We start from the raw sequence: 20575 nt of genomic DNA, 5'->3' as shown, positions 1-20575 counted from the left end.
CTCGCTAAGGAAGAAAGATATAAATAGGGTTTCTTCAGGCTGTCTCATCAGAAAAGAGTAGTTTTCACTGAAATTTGTGAGATCCCAGAAGGGTTTTGTGTTTGTTTGTTTGTTTTTGTTTTGCATTTTTGGGGGCTAGAGGTGGGAAAACAGTGGAGACTTTTTACTTTAGTTCCTTCTTGTATTGTTGGGTTCTGTTATCAGAAGCCTTTTCCTTCTCCTCCCTTCCATTTCTGAATTATTTGTTGGTGTTTTGCTTATTAGGACTCATTATAACCTCTGGCCTAGGTCCTGAGGACTTTTTTCCCCTTAGTGAGTGTGGAACTCAAGGAAATTGTTACCTTCTTCTGGATTCAAGTTACTTGTTTCATAGAAAAAGGATAGAAAGCTTCAACTTAAGCCTTTGAAGGTAGCATGATTCATCCCTTTACCTCCTTTGCATGTCAAAACTTTATGGTCAGGTGAGATTGTAGTTCTTTAGTTATATTTAGTCTCTTTCCAAGTTTCTCCCAGTATCTAGTAACAAATAACTGGAGTGGGATCTCTGTAAGATTTACTGTGATTGCTTTATGTTATATGAAATAGTGAACATCTGGCAGAAAAGGTAAATTTGGTAAAGTGAACTACCCTTGGCCTGTCATCCAACTTCCTTATATCCTTTGAAAATGGTTGCATTCTGGAGCCGCCTTGAGACCATCAAGCTATTTATAATCCACTGTCATTGGTTCAAATTTTTATTCCAGAAATGATAGAATAATAAAAAGGTTATGTAAGGTTGCAGGAGGGGTAATAAGGACCATGATAATTTTTGCAAGGCATGGTTTAGAACTTACTGCCATAGAGAAAGACTCAAAAATCATTGGCGTCTACCGTTTAGAGGAAGAAAGAATGAAAGTAAGTTACAATTCAGGAGACTGATCCTTAAAAAAACCAATCAACAAACAAAAACTATAGGGATCTTGCATTGTTTCATTATCTGTTCCCTGCCCAGACTTGATGCTATGTACCCCTAAATTCAGACATCATCTTACGCCTTAATAGTAAGGGAAGGTGAAAGGAAAATTCACCTAAAATAGACTAGTGGATTTTGCTCGCCACCATATAATCAAAACCAGCGGGTTTCAATAGATACGTAAACATGTTTTGGTTGCTAGGTCTTTAATGGCTGTTATTTTTGGATTCTGTTCATGATCCACTTCCCAACAGTAAGTCTGATGTGACACAGCTGAGTTCTAAATATGCTGCATGTACTTTTTAAAAAAAGATGGCTGCTGAAGGTTGTGTGCGCTGCATTCTTATCTGAAAAGACAGGTGATGGGGGATTTTGAGTCCTCTCATCCCTCTCCTCTTGTTGAGACTGTTTCTCTTGAGGCCTCATCTCCCTCTGAAGAGGACCTGGGGGAAAGCAGTGTTCCTGCTAATACCTCTCTAGAATGTGGCTGCAGGAGTGGTTAACAGAGCTGCCTCTAGAGAATGAGTTAGTGTTGTTAAGGCAACAGTGCTCCTGATACCTTGTAGCAAAGGGCTGGTTGAGTTGTATGGGTTTGAAATGTTTATAAGATAGCATCTATTTAAAAACATTGTGACTATAAAATGGCTTTACCTCTGTTATTAAGATAATAGAAGTATAGTTTGATGCTGAATCTAGGAGGTCTTGTAAGTTTTTAATGCTTTTGGGGGCACTTTTACTTGAAGGGGGTTTATCAAGTTGTTCTGTTGTATGTAGAAGCAGGAAAAGTTACTGTCTCTCAGTAATCTTGAATTTGAGCTATTTCCTGTGGATGCGGTTAGATAACTTACCTTTTGGATGCTTTCTGTCCAGTTTTTATTATCTGAAGTCAACAAATTCCGTATTCCTATACTTGGTCTCAGGCACATGACGCTAGTTTACGGTACAAGATATGTAGCTTTAAGTAGTCTTCTGGTTTCCATACTCAAGTCTTTGAGCAGAAGCTGATCGTATAAACTTATTGTTTAGAATGTCCGTTTCCTTAAGAACAGAAACACACTTCCTCTGAGGAGATAATACTAGTGGACAGTTAGTGTCATCCCATTGTTAGCCATTGAGAAAGGTTTCTGTCTAATCACTGTCTATCAACTCTGTCCTTTTAAGGAAAATCCTTTGATTGTTTCTCCGTCCACTGTGACCCTGAGGGGCTGTTACTGTTTTTTCCCCCTGAGGATATCTACTACCAGATCTCTTCTTCTCCCAGAGGACATTTAGGTACAGGTTCAGGTTCTGTTCACATCTTTCTGAGACATGAGACGCGTAACTGGTATGCAGGCCTCCGGGGCCTGCTTTCCCTTTTGAAGGCCAAGACCAGCCGTAGAGCCCTAGTTGTGGTGGGATTGAGGGCAGCTTCTTGTACCTTCTTATCTTGTCATATAATAGGAATAATGTTTATGGTGCTGTAGTCCTGCCTTCACTTGGCATGTAACCAACCTCCAGTGCTGTTTATTGCTTCGTACCCTCTGCCTCCATGAACATTATCCCTTAAATCTCTATTGCTTGGTAATATATGAGGCAACAAATAGCTTCCATGATTGGTTAAATGCTGGCATGCTACAAAGGTATATGTTTTATTGCCTGTATAACACAAATCTATAGAGATTAGTCCTGTTATCCCAGCCCTCCATTAAATGGGTCATACTGGTACTATGGACTCTGGATTTTTAATTCTATCCCTTTGGCAAGTTTCCCTATTACCTGGCATTAGCACAAAAGAAAAGCAAGGAAGAATGGGTTGGTGCTGATTACTCATTCATTATGTTAGGGGAGTATCTTGAATTGGAGAATAACAAGGAAAGAAATGGCCCTGGTAGGTAAATACCATTTGTGGTGGTATGTGCTATCTTCACGTGCGTCAACATGTAAATGAGATGAGGGCAATTTCAGGTAAACAAATAAGCCTTTCTTCCTCACCCCCTGCCAAGAGTTTAGAAAAATTCAAATTTTTACTTAATAATTCATATTTCATTCAATAATTCATCCAGTTCCCATCTGGTAAGAGTGCCTGCATGCTGTCAGGCAGCTGAAAATACACTGCATTATACACAATTAGGCCAAATGCTAACCTTGTTTTTTATAATAATATGTTGATTTTGCAGTAACTTTCAGTGCATTCTGAGTATGCTGTAGTTTTATTAACCTTGTCATGGAAGTACACCACTGTTAGGCATCGTGTAGACAAAATTGGGACTGGGATAAAAAAACGTAGAGGTGTTAAGAGCAAGGAATTAAACCAAGTTTTTTAACGTCAGAGCTGGCTCTCTTGACACTTGCCCTTAGAAACATGTGGTTGGTTATTTTGGTTTTTCATGGTATATTTATTATTAGTTACTAAGAGCATGCTAGCTAAAAGCATCCTTGCTCTAGTCTGCCAAAAAAAAAAAAAAAAAAAAAAAAAAGCTGTATGAACATAATTAGAGCTATACCCCAGAAATTAAGGTGAAATTTTTCAGTTATTTACCCTTGTTTTCCTTGGATATGACTTACTATTTGGAATGGGAATGCAGAAATTGTTCTTAGAGCGTTCTTGGTAGAAAAAAACAAAAAATCTTGTATCTTTGTATTTCAGTTCTTCCTAAGTCAAGAAAAGAGTCTCTTTCCTAGTCCCTTCTTTTACAAACTGCCAAATTTATAAAGTGCCTTCTGGATCTGAGAGCCTATCATTCATTAATCCCTCTTTTGCCACCCCTGCAAAACCACATATAGCTTGATTGTTAATTTACAAGATATTGTCATCATTACATAGACTTCTTCCTCCTTTTATCAAATACTCTTTCAGCAAATGCGGCAGACTGGAGAACAGCCACTGTGCTTTCTCTCTGGTTAGCACGTTTCTTTAATGGAGATTGACTTGCTCAGCAGTCGCATTTTGTCTGAAGCCCTTGTTAGGGCCTACTCTGTATGTGGATTCATAACACATCTGTGTGTACATCTACAGTGCTGTATAAATAGTAATAAGTAATCACCAGATGGCCTATAACTGCTCCTGTGGACCCTCTGGGTCTCTTGAAGCTGTTAGTAAAGTCTTCTGGCGTTTTGCTGGGGAAAACTTGTCATAGATTTATTTCTAAAAAAATTCAAACTCACAACTGGGTGTTTAGGACTAGATATTGCTGTCTGTGTTGTAAATATTTAACAGGCTTTGTACAATGACAAGTAAAAGCGCCATTACTAACCACACACGGTGGCTGTGGAGCTCTTTTCTTCCCTCCCGGCCATTTAGAAAGGAGAGGAAATGCCGATAAATTGTGCGTTATGAACAAAGTGCAAGAGATGATCTCTGGAAGCTCTTTCACAGGAGAAGAAAGAACTTCAACACTGTGCTCAAAGGATGTAACTGGGCAAACTTAAGCTTTTTAACCATATGCTAGTGACTTAAATAAAACACAATGCTCCTTTTAAATTAGGCTTTATAATACAAGAAAAGCCCCTTCACCTGGAGTTGATCAGAGCCAGGTTTTGATCTTAATTGTCTTTATAACCAAATGATAAACCCTTTGAAAGAGTTGTAGTTGCAAGTGTTGGTAAACATTTAGCTAAATTTCACTTAGTTAATTTTTAGACTTTTGGTTATGTCTAAAAATTTAGAACATATGTTGTTTGCCAATATTATTTATAAAGCAAAACATTTTTATTGTTGTCTTCTTTTCATTCATTTTTGTGGAAAGGGTGATATATTTTTGGGGGGAGGCAATCTTATTGCGGTTTTCTACTTAGAATTTTCTGTGCTGTATTTGCTCTTACTGTATTGCTATTGCCATTACTATGAAGGTGTATTTTGCTTCAATACTTACTCCAGGGTATTTGCTCAGTACAGCAATGCATGTTTTTAAAAATCAAAATAGAACTGATTACCTCTAAATTTTAGTGTTTTCTAGTCTTTGCTTTGTTTATCGTAAGATAGCAAAAAAGGTTTTAAACAGAATTTGCGTATCTTAACTCTCAAGCCTGGTTTTCTTTTGTCTGTTGACGGTTGAATCATTTAACCACAGAGGGACTGTCCTATAAATTATGGCACATAGCTGTTACTTTCCAGTTAGGATGTGTAGAAAGCTTTTCTCTTTCTAAATCTCATCTTGAAGAAATGACATACAAATTGTGAGGGAGAAATGCTGCTATTAATAGTTTATTGTAGATGGATTTTGCTTTTTAAATTTTCTCTCAGAAAATAGCAGGTTAAGGATAGAATTTCATGAAGGAAAGCATCATGGAGAAAAGATGGAAGCTTTGGGGTTTATCTCTTTGTGATAGTGCCTTTGTGTTTTTACTTTGAAGTTTCTTTGTGCAGTGAAATACACTACCTAAGATTGTGCTTTCCTAAGAATCTGGACTATTTGCAATTGTCGTGTGAAAGTACAGAGAGAATGGGAATGAATTTTGTGAAATTAGCCCATTCCCAGTCTGGCACACCATGTGCCCTGTGTGGCTGCCGATTCTGCCAGCAGATTGGAGAACTGAACCAACTTCTGCTCTGCAGACTAAAATTGCCAGCCTTCATTCCAGCTTTTAAATCTTGTTCACATCAGTGATGTCAGATTTTGAGCAAACATAGTTTTATCTTTAGATTCCAGGTGGAATTTGCAATTCCCTCGGTTGAAGGGAAAGAGTTCTTTTTTGCCTTTGAAAAACTTGAGTAGCTCTGCAGGGAAAGTGAACAGAATAAATCTGCAGCCTTGCTGTGTCCTCTGAGTCATCAGAGAAAGCTGAGTGCTCTGTTCGGCATTCAGCAGATTGGCTGTCAGAATTGCAGCTCTGCTAATCAAAGACATAGTCTCTCAAAGAGGCATTTATGTTATTCCAGAGAGAATCATCCTGTGGTGAAGGGAACACCTCTTTTCTCCTCCCAAGGGTCAGATCTTCTTTTGATACTGGGCAATTATCCCTTAATTTTCCTGAAAAATACCTCCATTTACCATAAAGATTGACACCAGCACAGGTTGCAGACTTGGTTACAATAACAAGCTGTGATTTCTTAGCCACAGGGAGAGGCATCAGGGTGACACTTATAAGTATGCCACAGGCTTAATTGTGGTGATTTTTCTGCTGAGTATCTCAGCGCCCCTCATAAGCTTGGCTTCTCTTCTCTTTCTCTGAGGGAGATAACATTCGCTTTAGTTTTTTGCACACCAGTCATTATAAAAATGCTGTGTGACTTGTCTTTCTCTCCTTCCCTCACTTCCTTAAGCCTCTTTCCTTGTCTTTAGTTACTGTCCTCTCCAGTTTGAGATCAAGCCCTATAGTCTAATTTTTTACTTTTGCCTTCCTCTTTTACGGCTTACCTTGGCTCTTTTTAACCATTGCACCTTGTAGGGGTTATTAACCAGTGTTTCCTCTAAATAAAAAGAAAAATTAAGACTTTATTTTTTAGGTCAGTTTTACATTTACAGAAAAATTGGTTGCAAAGTACAGAGAGTTCCCGTATACATACTTCATTCCAGCCCGCACCCTCCCATATTGTATTAATGTGGTATGTTTGTTGAAACTGATGAGCCAACATTGATACATTATTATTTTTTTTTATTTTTCTATTTTTTGCTGAGAAGATTTGCCCTGAGCTAACATCTGTGCCAGTCTTCCTCTATTTTTTAGTATGTGGGCCACCAGCACAGCATGGCCGCTAACAGAGCATTGTAGGTCTGTGTCCAGGAACTGAACCTGGGCTGCCAAAGTGGAGTGTGCTAAACTTAACCACTAAGCCACCTGGGCTGGCCCTTGATACGTCATTGTTAACTAAAGTCCATAGTTTACATTATGGTTCACTCTTTGTGTTGTACGTTCTCTGAGTTTTGTCAAATGTATAATAACATGTATCCACTGTTAAAGTATCATATAGAATAGTTTCACTGCCCTTAAAATCCCCTGTGTTCCACCTATTCATCCCTCCCTTGCCCACCCCCAACCCTGGTAACTATGGATCTTTTTACAGTCTCCATAATGTTGCCTTTTCCAGAATGTCATATAGTTAGAATCATGCAGCCCTCTAATTTTTTTAAGTTGTGAGCAGATAGCCACACAATTGGGAATAGCTGGAGAAAAGGAGAGTGCGGTCACAGCTCCAAGGTCCCTCTAAAAGTCTAAGAATCTATCCAGGGAGATTTAGGTGGCCTTCCTTTCTTCTCTTCTGGGAGTCTCTCTGATGTTAAAAGATTTGGCTTGCCTAGTGACATTTTTACTGGTTCTGCGTTTTGGGAGCAAGGACAGGATGAACACTGAATGGCCTATATCTGGGGAGTCAAGGTATCAGGGCTGGGCAAAACAAGAGAAGTAGAGCCTGTGATCCCTTTTCCTTTGTTGAGGTTGAGGACAATAAAATCTCTTCTCCCTCTCTCCCATGGGCAGCCTTTCATGTGGTTGAAAAAAATCTGCAATTTAAAGGTAAACAGGAAAACTTCCCTATGCAAAAATAAAACCCTGTACTTCTATATTAATTAAAGATTCATGTAAATTAGGAAAGTATGGGAACTATCATTCACACTTCAGTATAATTTAGTTTAACCGCAGATGTAATATTGGCTACATGAAGGAATGGAAGTTTTTATTTGGGGTAAGGGGATACTAGATGAGGACTGGCTTAGGTGAGGAATGGCCCCTGAGCACAGGAGACATGGCGACTTATGAAGCTGTCAAAGATAAACAGATTTACTTCTCAGTTTTGTTTTGGGCTATCTCAACTTCCTTCTACTAGAAGCTAGTTGAGAAGTATAAATCTTAAGAAGGGCCCCAATAAACACTAGAAGCAACTTAATACTCTTTCGACAGAAGGAGAGAGACCTTTTCCTGCTCTGGAAAATTTAGATTGATAAAATATAGGGGATGGAGAGTGATCTGATTTCTCTAGTTCTAGGATTCAGGTTTCCTCTCTACTTAGAATTCTAACTTCCTGGTATTGGGTAGGATCTCTTCATAGAGATATTGACTTTACCTTGTAGATTTGGCTACGTGTGAGAATCTTCTAGTCTTGGCCTCAACACTAATTTAATTTCCCTACTTGTTGAACCAAACTGACTTTGTGGTAAAATGAACATTAGCCTAGGGAATGCTCCATGGCATGATGTGCAGGATTAATAGCAGTTAGTGCCTAACAACAGCTCACGTGTGCATACATACATATACAACTTAGAGGAAATGTTGTATTTATATAATGTGCAGGACAATTATATGGGGGGAAAGGAGGAGAACAAAATACAAAGGAAATTGTTTAACTTTATCAATGTAATAGTAATAATAACAATAACAACAATAGCAAAAGCTAACCAAGCTCTTATCATATATTGTGCAAAAATACTTTACAGGTATTATTTCATTTAATCCTAGAAATCACCTGAGGGGGGATATAATGTCCCTGTTTTGCAGATGAGAAAACAAAGGCTCAGAGAGCTACAATAACTTGTATAAGGTCACACAATATTTTGTGATGGAACCACAATACAAACTCAGGCAGACTCCAGACCAGCACTCTTAACTACTAGGCTAACCTCCTTCCAGGGCTGGCCTGGCGGAATAGTGATTACGTTCAGCATGCTCCATCTGGGCAGCCTGGGGTTCACAGATTTGGATCCCAGGCACGGACTTGCACACTCATCAAAGCCATGCTGTGGCAGCATCCCACGTACAAAATCAAGGAAGATTGGCACAGATGTTAGCTCAGGGTGAATCTTCCTCAGAAAAAAACAAAAAAACAAAAAACCCTGATTCCTTATGCTTCTCCATATACATGTAAGTATAAACATCTAGCATAGAATAGAAAAGAATAAGTAGTAGGTTTTTGGTAAATGGTTCAAATGCAATCAGTTAAGTAAATCCTAGCTTTAGTTTGTTACTGATCTAGGCATCTGGCTGCCATACCAGAGAGAGAGAGCTGGATCAACAGCTGAGCTCTGCCTGTACAAAAAGATAGGAATTTTTACTGAAATAAAGAAACCTCTCTGCAACCCTCCCAGCCTTAACCTGTAATGTTTTTTTATCTGCCTGGGAATGCTGCTGAGATGTGGCTAACTCTCTGTGAGGTAAACAACTACTGTTTTCTAGCAGGGACATGATTTTAAGATGCGGAAGAAAACTAATTCTTGACCAACTAGAAATGTGGACTCGAGCTCTGGGTTCAAACTCAAAAACCGGGACCTAAAAAATCATAGCTTCAGCGTCCTCCTCTAACAGGCCCACAGAAGCATTGTGGTGTCATCTTTGTGGATTCTAGACTGGGTTACTTCCTGATTCATAGTCCCTTCTTCCTTGTCTTAGTGTTTTATGCCTGTAAGCTCCCAGATGCAAAGGATGGTACCTGGGTATCTTGCTTTGTGTACTGCCATGCAGATTTTTGTTATAGTAGCTGCCATACTGATTGGTAACAAGGGGAATATGACTGAGATGGAATTAGGGTATGATGAGAAGGATGCTAACAGTGTAGGGAGATGTATGTTCTGCACAGTGATTGCTAGCTCGTTTATTCTCTGATGTTTTTGACGTGTCACTGCATGGAGGGTCTTACCTGTTGAATAATAAAATTCTTCTCCACTTAGACTCACATCCTTTCCTTCTTTGACTTCATAGCGCTTCCACATATCTGCTCTTTCCTTTTCCCTTACAAACGGTGGTGTGTTAATGCAGTGGACATTTCATTTATCATTGGAAGTGAAAAATCCTTGACCAAGTAGATATGCGGAAATATTTATGTGAAGTAATTTGATAAAAATATGTAGGAATACACATAAAGGATCAAGAGTTTGGAGAGTCTCAGAGTTTATATTTATAGTAAAAGGATTCTCTGTGTGTTTTGTTTGAATGTCTTTGTCTGTTACTGGAAAGTTGCTTAAAATATACATTTTCCTTCTTGATTCTGATGATGATTCATTGTGTAACAGTGGACTATGTGAAACTAACTCTCGATTCAGCTGCAGGAGATATCTGACTGAAGTCTTCTCTTTTCTACCTCTAGCCATGAGGTCAAATTCTTGGCTTTACAGCTGAGAATGCCTTATTGGGCAAGGTCACAAACTACCAAAATGACCATTCTGGGTGTCCAAAGATCTCATTTGTTTATTTTGCTGGGTGCCTCTAACAGGCCAGTTAGTTGTGTGTATGCATGTACTTCGTGTGTGTGTCTGCCAGGAGTTCCTGTAAAGCTGTAAATGCAAAACAAAGGTGGTTCAGGGCAGCAACCTATCGAACAGAGACTACGAGCTTGGCTCCTACGAGGTTATCAGACAGACCATGACAGCTTAAGAGGATGGATGATTAATTTTTTTAAAAAGGGCCTGCATTTTAACGCTAAGCCTCAGTTACCTCTTTTTTGTGTCTCTTTTCTCAAGCTCAATAACCAAAAAAAACAAAACAAAAACAAAAACTTTCACTGGCATGAGTTATTTGAATCAAATGAAAAGAGTTGTTGAGATAGTTTTAAAAATCTCAGTTGTGGTCTATAGGTGGAGTTAGCTATATAATGTCAGAGTGGGCAGATAGTGTTACAGACATCTGTCACTTCAGTGAGCATCATTTTTTTCCACAGTGGCAGTCTGCATTAATTTTTTTCACTATATTATGTTCTTAATTTCCAACATTTTACTTCAGTTTCAGGTATTTCTTAGGACAAGGAAGAGACTGTAGTCCGCTTAGGCTGTACTGGGGGGTCAATAGAAGTAGTTACTCTAAAATTTTCAGGGGTCTGGATGTCTAAATGCTTTGATTAGGTGCTATATTAGATTCAACAATTTAGCTATTCCCTCTTCAGCCTTTCCTTTTCTTTCCTTCTAAGTTTTCCCAGATAATTGCAGAAGTGGAAAGGGTAAACTTTATTTCAGCATTCTTTCACTTTATCTGCGTTTGAAACTCCAGCCAGGCAGGGCCTTATGGAAGCCTGTACTGTCATTTCTGCACGTGTGACTGCTCAGAGGAGAGAGGTAGCGTGCACGTGTGTAACAGCTCTTGGCAGAGCAGTGGTGAAAGGTTTGAACATATTGTACCTTGTTGGCTGTTCCCTTAGTCCTAAGGGAAGCATTTTGCTCTTCCATAGACAGTAATCAGCTTGTCAGAGTCGAGTGGCTTTTTGTTTTTTCTTTATCTAGTAAAATGCAGTGGGCTAAGCCTTTCTGGGAAACAATTTCTTCCTCCACCGCATGAACAGAAGGTCATGGATGCTATCTCTGAAACAAAAGGGAAGTGGTGATAGAAAAATCAGTAGCTAGGGCGTAATTGGATTGGAGCTCTGTCAAAGAAACAACAATTCTTGCTTGGAAGCTGGTCCTCCTGCTATGCTATGCTTTTCTGTCTTAATATTAGAATAATAAGCAATGAGTACTCTACTTTAGGCTTAATTTTTCAGGCTCTTTTCTGAGCACTCTGTGAGAATAAATATGCAACAAGCTATTTACTTAGTAGTTTTAAATTTTTTTTTAAGACTTTATTTTTTTAGAGCAGTTTCAAGTTCTCAGCAAAATTGAGAGGAAGGTACAGAGGTTCCCCATATGCTTCCTACCCCCACACATACATGGCTTCCCCCATTATTAAACCCTCCACCAGGGTGGCATGTTTGTTACAACTAATGACCCTGTACTGACACATCATAATCACTCGAAGTCCATAGTTTACCTTAGGGTTCACTCTTGGTCTTGTACATTGGATGGGTTGGGACAAATGTATAACGGCATGTATCCATCATTATATTATCATGCAGAGTATTTTCACTGCCCTAAAAATCCCCTGTGCTCCACCTGTTCATCCCTTCTCCCTCTCCCACCCCCTAACAACCACTGATCTTTTTACCGTCACCATAGTTTTGCCTTTTCCCGAAAGCCATATATTTAGAATCATAAAGTATGTAGGGTTTTCAGATTGGAGTCTTTCACTTAGTAATCTGCATTTAAGATTTCTCTGTGTCTTTTCATGACTTGATACCTCATTTATTTTTAGTATTGAGTAATATTCCATTGTCTGTATATACCACAGTTTATCCATTTTTACCTACTGAAGGATGTCTTGGTTGCTTCCAAGTTTTGTTAATTATCAATAAAGCTGCTATAAACAGCTGTGTGCAGGTTTTTTGTGGACATAAGTTTTTAACTCTGGATAAATAATAAAGAGTATGATTGCTAGATTATATGGTAAGAGTATGTTTAGTTTTGTAAGAAACCACCAAACTGTCTTCCAAAGTGGCTGCATCATTTTACATTCCCATCAGCAATGAATGAGAGTTCCTGTTACTTCACACCCTTGTCAGCATTTGTTGTTGTCAGTGGTGTGGATTTTGGCCATTAGAATAGGTGTGTAGTGGTATGTCATTGTTGTTTTAATTTGCATTTCCCCAGTGACATATGATGTGGAGCATCTTTTCATATGCTTATTTGCCATCTGTATATCTTCTTTGGTGAGCTATCTGTTAAGGTCTTTGGTCCATTTTTTAATTGGGTTGTTTGTTTTCTTATTGTTGAGTTTTCAGAGTTCTTTGTATATTTTGGCTAACAGGTTCTTTATCAGATGTGTCTTTTGCAAATACTTTCTCCCAGTCTGCGGCTTGCATTTTCATTCTCTTGATATTGTCTTTCACAGAGGAGAAGTTTTTAATTTTAACGAAGTCCAGCTTATCAATTATTCCTTTCATAGATCGTGCCATTGGTGTTGTATCTAAAAAGTCACCACCAAACTCAAGGTTATCTAGGTTTTCTTCTATGTTATCTTTTAGGAGTTTTATAGTTTTTCCTTTTACATTTATGTCTATGACCCACTTTGAGTTAATTTTTGTGAATCGTGTAAAGTCTATCTCTAGATTCATTTTTTTGAATATGGATGTCCAGTTATTCCAGTACCATTTGTTGAAAAGATTATCTTTGCTCTATTGTATTACCTTTGCTCCTTTGTCAAAAATCAATGGACTTTATTTATATGGGTCTATTTCTGGGCTCTCTGTTCTCTTCCATTGATCTTTTTATCTGTTCTCTCACCAGTACTACACTGTTTTCATTACAGTAGCTTTATAGTATGTCTTGAAGCTGGTTAATGTCAGTCTATCAACATTGTTCTTCTTTAATATTATGTTGGCCAATCATGGGCCTTTTGCTTCTCCATATAAACTTTAGAATCAGTTTGTTGACCTCCACAGAATAACTTGCTGAGATTTTGATTGAGATTGCATTGAACCTGTAGATCAAGTTGGGAAGAACTAACATCTTGACAATATTGAGTCTTCCTATCAATGAACATGGAATGTCTCTCCATTTATTTAGTTCTTTGATTTCATTCATCAAAGTTTTGTAATCTTCCACATATAGATCTTGTACATATTTTGTTAGATTTATGCCTATTTCATTTTTTGAAGAGTTAATGTGAATGGTATTGTATTTTTAATTTCAAATTCCACTTGTTCATTGCTGGTATATGGGAAAACAATTAACTTTTGTGTATTAACCTTGTATTCTGCAGCTTTGCTGTAATCACTTATTAATTCCAGGAGTTTTTTGTTGATTCTTTTGGATTTTCTACATAGACAATCTCGTCATCTGCCAAGAAAGACAGTTTTATTTCTGCCTTCCAAATCTGTATACTTTTTATTTGCTTTTCTTGTCTTATTGTATTAGCTAGAACATCCAGTACAATGTTGAAAAGGAGTGGTAAGAGTGGGGAACATCCTTGCCTTGTTCTTGGTCTTAGCAGGAAAGCTTTGAGTTTCTTACCATTAAGTGTGATGTTAGCTGTATGGTTTTTGTAGATGTTACTTATCAGGTTGAGAAATTCCCCCTTTATTCTTAGTTTACAGGTACTTTTTGTCATGGGTGTAGGATTTTGTCAGATGCTTTTCCTGCATCTATTGATGCGATCACGTGATTTTTCTTCTTTAGCCTGCTGATGTGATAGGTTACACTAATTAATTTTTGAATGTTGAGCTAGCCTTGTATACCTGGGATAAATCCCACTTGGTGGTGGTATATAAATTTTTTTATACATTGTTGAATTTGATTTACTAACATTTTGTTGAGGAGTTTTGCATCTATGTTCGTGAGAGATATTGATCCATAGTTTTGTAATGTCCTTCTCTGGTTTGGGTTTTAGGGTAATGCTGGCTTCATAGAATAAGTAAGGAAGTTTTCCCTCTGCTTCTGTCCTTTGGAGGAGATTGTAGAGAATTGGTATAAATATTTCCTTAACTGTTTGGTAGAATTCACCAGGGAACCCATCTGGGCCTGGTGCTTTCTGTTTTGGAAGGTTGTTAATTACTGACTCAGTTTATTTAATAGAATATAGCCCTATTCAGAGTGTCCATTTCTTCTTGTGTGACTTTTGGCAGATTGTGTCTTTTAAGGAATTGGTCCATTTTGTCTAGGTTATCCAGTTTTGGGGCATAGAGTTGTTCATAGTATTCCTTTCTTATCCTTTTAATATCCATAGAATCAGTAGTGATGTCCCCTCTTTCATTTCTGGTTAGTAGTTTGAGTCTTCTTTTTTTTTTTTTTTAATTAGCATAGCTGGTGAGTTATTGATCTTTTCAAAGAACCAGGGTTTGGTTTTATTGGTTTCTTATTTTTAATTTAATTGATTTCTGCTGCAATTTTTATTATTTATTTTCCTCTGCTTATTTTGGATTTAATTTGCTCTTCTTTTTTTTTAAAGATTTTATTTTTTTATTTTTCTTTTTTCTCTCCAAAGCCCCCCCAGTACATAGTTGCGTATTTTAGTTCTGGGTCCTTCTAGTTGTGTGGGATGTGGGACTCTGCCTCAGCATGGCTTGATGAGTGGCGCCATGTCTGTGCCCAGGATCTGAACCAGAGAAACCCTGAGCCTCCAAAGCAGAGTGTGCAAACTTAACCACTCACCCACGGGGCTGGCCCCTTCTCTTCTTTTTTTAGTTTTCTAAGGTGGAAGCTTAGATTATTGATTTTAGGTGTTCTTCTTTTCTAATATATCCATTCATGTTATAAATTTTCCTCTAAGCCCTGCTTTCATGTATCCCACAAATTTTGATAAGTTGTGGTTTTATTTTCACTTGGTTCAAAATATTTTTAAACTTCTCTTGAGATTTCTTTTTCTTCTTTGACCCGTGTGTTATTTAATCTTGAAGCATTTTGGGATTTTCCAGCTATCTTTCTGCTAATGATTTCTACTTTAATTCCACTGTGGTCTGAGAACAGATATTGTACGATTTCTATTCTTTTAAATTTGTTAAGATGTGTTATATGGCTCAGAATGTGGTCTATCTTGGTGAATGTTCCTTCTATATGAACTTGAGAAGAATGTGTAATTGTTATTCTTGCGTGAAGTATTGTATAGATGTCAATTATATCTAGTTGATTGATGGTGAATTTGAGTTCATCTGTGTCCCTACTGATTTTCTGCCTGCTGGATCTGTCCATTTCTGGAGTGTTAAAGTCTCCAGCTATAACAGTGGATTTATCTATTTCCGTTTCCAGTTCTGTCAGTTTTGGCCTCATGTATTTTGGCACTCTCTTGTTAGGCATATACACGTTAAGGATTGTTTTGTCTTCTTGGAGTATTGACCCGTTAATCATTATGTATGCCTCTCTTTATCCCTGATAACTTTCCTTGCTCTGAAGTCTGCTCTGTCTGAAATAAATACAGCTACTCTCACTTTCTTTTGATTAGTGTTACCATGGTATATCTTTATCCATCCTTTTACTTTTTAATCTATCTGTGTCTTTATATTTCCAATGAGTTTCTTGTATATAGTTGTGTCTTGTTTATTGATCCACTCTGACAATCTCTGTCTTTTAATCTGTGTATTTAGACCATTGGCATTTAAAGTGATTATTGATATAATTGGATTGACATCTACCATATTTGTTATGGTCCCAGTTGAGGAATCCACAAGTCTGAAATCAAGGTGTGGGCAGAGCCACACTCCCTCTGGAGGCTCTCAGGAGAGTCCTTTCCTTGCCTCTTCTAGCTTCTGGTGGCTGCCAGCATTTTTTGGCTTATCGCCATGTCACTCCAATCTCTGCTTCTGTCTTCACATCGTCTTCTCCTCTTCGTGTGTCTCTCCCTTTGCCTCTGTCTTATAAGGGTACTTGTGATGGCATTGAGGGCCAAACTGGATAATCCAGGATAACATCTTCATCTCAGAATCCTTAATTTAATAATAATATAAGGTAACATTCATGAGTTTTATGAATTAGGACATGGACATATCTTTGGAAGCTGTTACGGTTTGAATTGTGTCCCTCAAAATTTACATGTTGAAGTCTCACCCCCAAGTATCTCAGAATGTGACCTGATTTGAAAATAGGATTGTTGAAGTAAGTAGTTAATAGGAGGTCATACTGGAGTAGAGTGGGCCCCTAATCCGATATAACTGGTGTCTTTATAAAAAGAAGAAACTAGGGGCCGGCTCCGTGGCATGGTGGTTAAGTTCACCTGCTCTGCTTCTGCAGCCTTGGGGTTGTGGGTTCAGATCCCAGGTGCAGATGTACCTACTGCTCATCAAGCCATGCTGTGGCAGTGTCCTACATACCAAAAAAAAAAAAAAAAAAATAGAGGAAGATTGACACAGATGTTAGCTCAGTGACAATCTTCCTCAAGCTAAAAGAGGGAAACTGGCAACAGATGTTAACTCAGGGCCAATCTTCCTCACCAAAAAAAAAAAAAAAAAAAAAAAGAAAAGAAAAGAAAAGAAAATGAAACTGAACACAGACGTGTACCCTGGGAGAACACCATGTAAAGATTGGAGTTATGCTGCTACAAGCCAAGGAACACCAAAGATTGCCAGCAAACCAACAGAAGGTAGGAGAGAAGCATGAACAGATTCTCCCTCACATCCTTCAGAAGGAACCAGCCCTGCTGACACCTTGGTTTTAGACTTCTGGCCTTCATAATTGTGAGACAATAAATTTTTGTTGTTTGTGGTACTTTGTCAGGGCAGCTCTAGCAAGCTAATATAGGAGCTATTATCAGCCTACCACACTGTGGTTGAAATCTGTAATTTGCTATAGTGAGTTGTTACCAAGAAGTGAGGACTAGGAGTACCAGAGTCCTCCCTGACACCCATCAGTATGCTTAATGGCCTTTATATTTATCCTTTCTCTGCTGTCTTCCTCTAACAGATGGGGCTATTGTAATGTGATATGAAGGTTAATAGGATCCCATTAGCACCTCCTGGTTTGTCTACATTCTGATATAATAGGGTGGGAGGTTCTATATAATTGGAACAATTTGTTATCATTTTAGACCACAATCAAAAATTGAATGAGTTTTCACAAATGTCTCTAGCAGGAGACTTAGTGCACACAAAGGATCCATTGTAAGAATAAAATCAAGGCATTTCCCTCTGTGTACTTTGCCAGGTATCTCCCACCTTGAGTAAGCCTGGATACAGGTTTCCAGAAGCTAGCCCATGAATAATTTTCTTAATTCATTCATACCCTCCTTAGCCTTTGTGGGTTCAATTTAATAAAAAAAAAATATTTGAATATCTGCAATGTGCTAGACACTATTCTCTATAGATGCTAGTGACAGAAAGATGTATAAGACATCAAAGTATTCACTATCTCGTAGGGGAGTCAGACACATAAAAATGTAATTACAATGTAATATGATAAATGTAATAATATAAATATTTGCAAGTACTGAGAGATCTGGTAGACATCAGGGAAGATTTCATGGAGGAAATGATGTTTTAACCAGTTTTGAAAGATAAATAGTAATTTGCCATACAGAGAAGGTGAAGAACATTCCACACATCAGAGAACAGCAGACACAAAAGAATGAAACAGCGTGGTATGTTCAGAGAAACTGCAGGTAGCTTGATGTTGATGGAGCACAAATTATGATAGAGAGCAGCAGGAGATGAGGCTGGAGAGGTTACCAGGGGCAGTTTCCCCAGCGCCTGATGTTGCTGCTTATTGGATCACTGTGACAGTCAAGAAGCATGTGGATAAGCATTACTGTTAGGCAGCATAGATTCCGTTCTTTTCCCCTGCCTTCCTGCCAGCGTTCTTTTACTGTAGACCTATTCAATGGCCAACATTCTAAAAAAATCTCTCTTATGGTTAACAAACAAACATCCAAAATGTAAGGAGTTTCCCATTTGCTTGGTTTTATCTCAAAACTTTCCAAGTTAGACACAAAGATAATCAGTTGAATATGTCAAGAAATCAGGGTAAGAATTTTTTTCTGCATTAAATTAAGGTGATGAGGCAGAATCAGTATACCCTACAAGCTTCTGGTTTATTCAAGAGTACTGCCAAACCACTTGAGTCTTTGTCTTTGCCTATTTATTTACCAGCCTATAGCCCCTTCTGTAGTTGCTCTGGGCACATATGCTTTCATAGCTTGTTTAAAACAAAAACATAGGGGCCAGCCCTATGGCTGAGTGGTTAAGTGCGCGTGCTCCGCTTCGGCGGCCCAGGGTTTCACCAGTTCGAATCCTAGGCACAGACATGGCACCGCTGATCAAGCCATGCTGAGGCGGCCTCCCACATGCCACAATTAGAAGGACCCACAACTAAAAATACGCAACTATGTACCAAGGGACTTTAGGAGAAAAAGGAAAAAAATAAAATCTAAAACAACAACAACAAAACCAAATATGTATTTCTGCATTTTAGAATTATTTTTGAGTGAGTGAGTGAGTGTGTAGTCTCCTTGTAAGCTTGCCCCAGCCATCTAAGCACTCAGTGTTGCTCTCTCTCTTTTCCCCAGCTTCAATTTTTCTTTTGTCTCAACTGTTACAGTACTAAATTGTATAAGCCCTTAAAGGGCAGGGTTTTACTTATTGTAGGCTCTGTACTGTGATTCATGTATGCTCTGCTCAGCTCATTGTAAGCATTCAGAATCTCCTATGTTATCAAGAAGTGTTTTTAGGGTGTTATTTTTCCATAATGAAATTTTGAGCAGCCCAAGAACAAAACACAGTGTAGTAGATTTTCCTAACTTTAATGGTTAAGGTCCACACTGTTCACACTGTATCTTTGTCCTTCCCAGCTATATGGGAGATCCAGGAATGGCAACACTTACTGTATAGGAAATCAGAAGATAAAAATGCTTGATGTATTTTCTAAGGGCTCTATACCTCATAATATCCTAATAAGAATTTGGGAAGAGAGATGAAATTAAAAAATATAAATGTGTAATGTCCGCAGAAACTTAATAGGACTGTATGAGAATCATTTTGACCCAAAAAGAAATTTTCCTTGCTTTGTTAACTGAATTTATCCCTTTGGGAACTTTAATGGTAGTCCAACTAAGTCTACATCTGGAAAGTGGAATCCTAAAATATCTACCATTAGGCAAGAACTGTGGAGAAAGCAGTTAGCCGTATAACCCACATAGGACAAAGCTAAATTGCTGCTGAGATTTCTCTGATCCTTGGCACTGGTTCTTTAAAGTTTGTTGAGCATTTAATCCATCCAAGTAAGTAGCCATCATCTAAAGAAAGATAATGGATCTATTGTTGTTAATTCTTAAGCACAATTCCCAAGAGTACCCTGGAGTATAATAAAGAGCCAGCCATTAGGTATTGAGAGACGGGGGCAGCCAGGAATAAGAAAAGGATGTGGCTCAAGCTAAAACTCCGTGCCTTAGTGAAGAGTGATCTTTAACTACCTCAGTTTCAAGAGCAACATCATAGGGTGCCTTTCTCTTACCATTTTGTCCTTCCCCAAAACCCAAGCAGTGGATAGCCATTGTTTTTAAGGAACCCTGGCACAATAGGTGATGATGAGATAGTGTAATTTATTTGGAATCCTATGTGAAAGTGAAAATGGAATTCTGTGTTAGGGTACAACTGATAAATATTCATGAAGATGTAGAATGAGATACTTTCTTGCATATTCCATTTCAAAGTTCCTTAAATAGAAAATGAGGAAGAATTTATATTTCCTGAAAATCAGGTATTGGTTAGGAATGGTTTCAACTGCAAGTATCTAGCAGTAGCTTAAAACTTTGTAAATACTTGTAACACGAGAAGTGTAGAGTTAGCACTGTGAGAGCAGCTGAGCAAGGTTATTGAGGACCTAGGTTCTTTCTACCTCTCTGCTTCACCATTTTTAGCTTTTACCTTTAAGTCTCAAGTTTGTTGCCTCATTGTCAGAAGACAAGGAGGAAAAAAGGAGTGCCACCAGCAACTTTGCTCTTCTAGTTTTCCCTTTTATAAGGAAACAAAAGCTTTCCCAGAAGTGTAGTTCTCTACCTCAATCCCCAGTGGATTTCTGTGTCTCATTGGCCTGAACTGTGTGAGAGGTTTAATCTCAGCTGCATGAGAGGCTGCAAAGTGTATATCTGGCTTTTCAGCCTGTATAGTGGGAGGCAAGCAAGGGAGAAGGGATGGGTTAAAAAGCCAGTAGTGTCTTCCTCAAACCTTTCGTCTTCCTCAAACCTATTGCCTCCTCCCTTTCTCTGCTCTACTACCACCACTTTCCCCCAAGCAATCCAGAATGCAAGGCATTAATGCACAACAACCAGAGAGGCCTGGGAAGCCATGCATATTTTCACAGTTATTGGACACAGAATTTAGTTATGGCCTCACTGAAAAAAAGTCACAAGAGAATATTAGAAAGAGAGAGAGGGATTCTGGGAAGGTGGCAAAGTCTGAAGCACCAGGAATCTGTCTCCCCACCTAGACAACAATTG

At 38.3% G+C, this 20575-nt stretch overlaps 1 protein-coding gene across 15 annotated transcripts in view; it reads left to right on the top strand.

The window, feature by feature from the left end:
• LOC100062229 (cyclic AMP-dependent transcription factor ATF-7) overlaps positions 1–20575 on the top strand; it is an 82750-nt gene that overhangs the window by 19104 nt on the left and 43071 nt on the right. The window lies entirely within an intron of this gene.

Source organism: Equus caballus, chromosome 6, assembly GCF_041296265.1.
Source record: "Equus caballus isolate H_3958 breed thoroughbred chromosome 6, TB-T2T, whole genome shotgun sequence".
In the NCBI taxonomy this organism is placed as follows: domain Eukaryota; kingdom Metazoa; phylum Chordata; class Mammalia; order Perissodactyla; family Equidae; genus Equus; species Equus caballus.
This window is presented reverse-complemented; position numbering and strand designations above follow the sequence as displayed.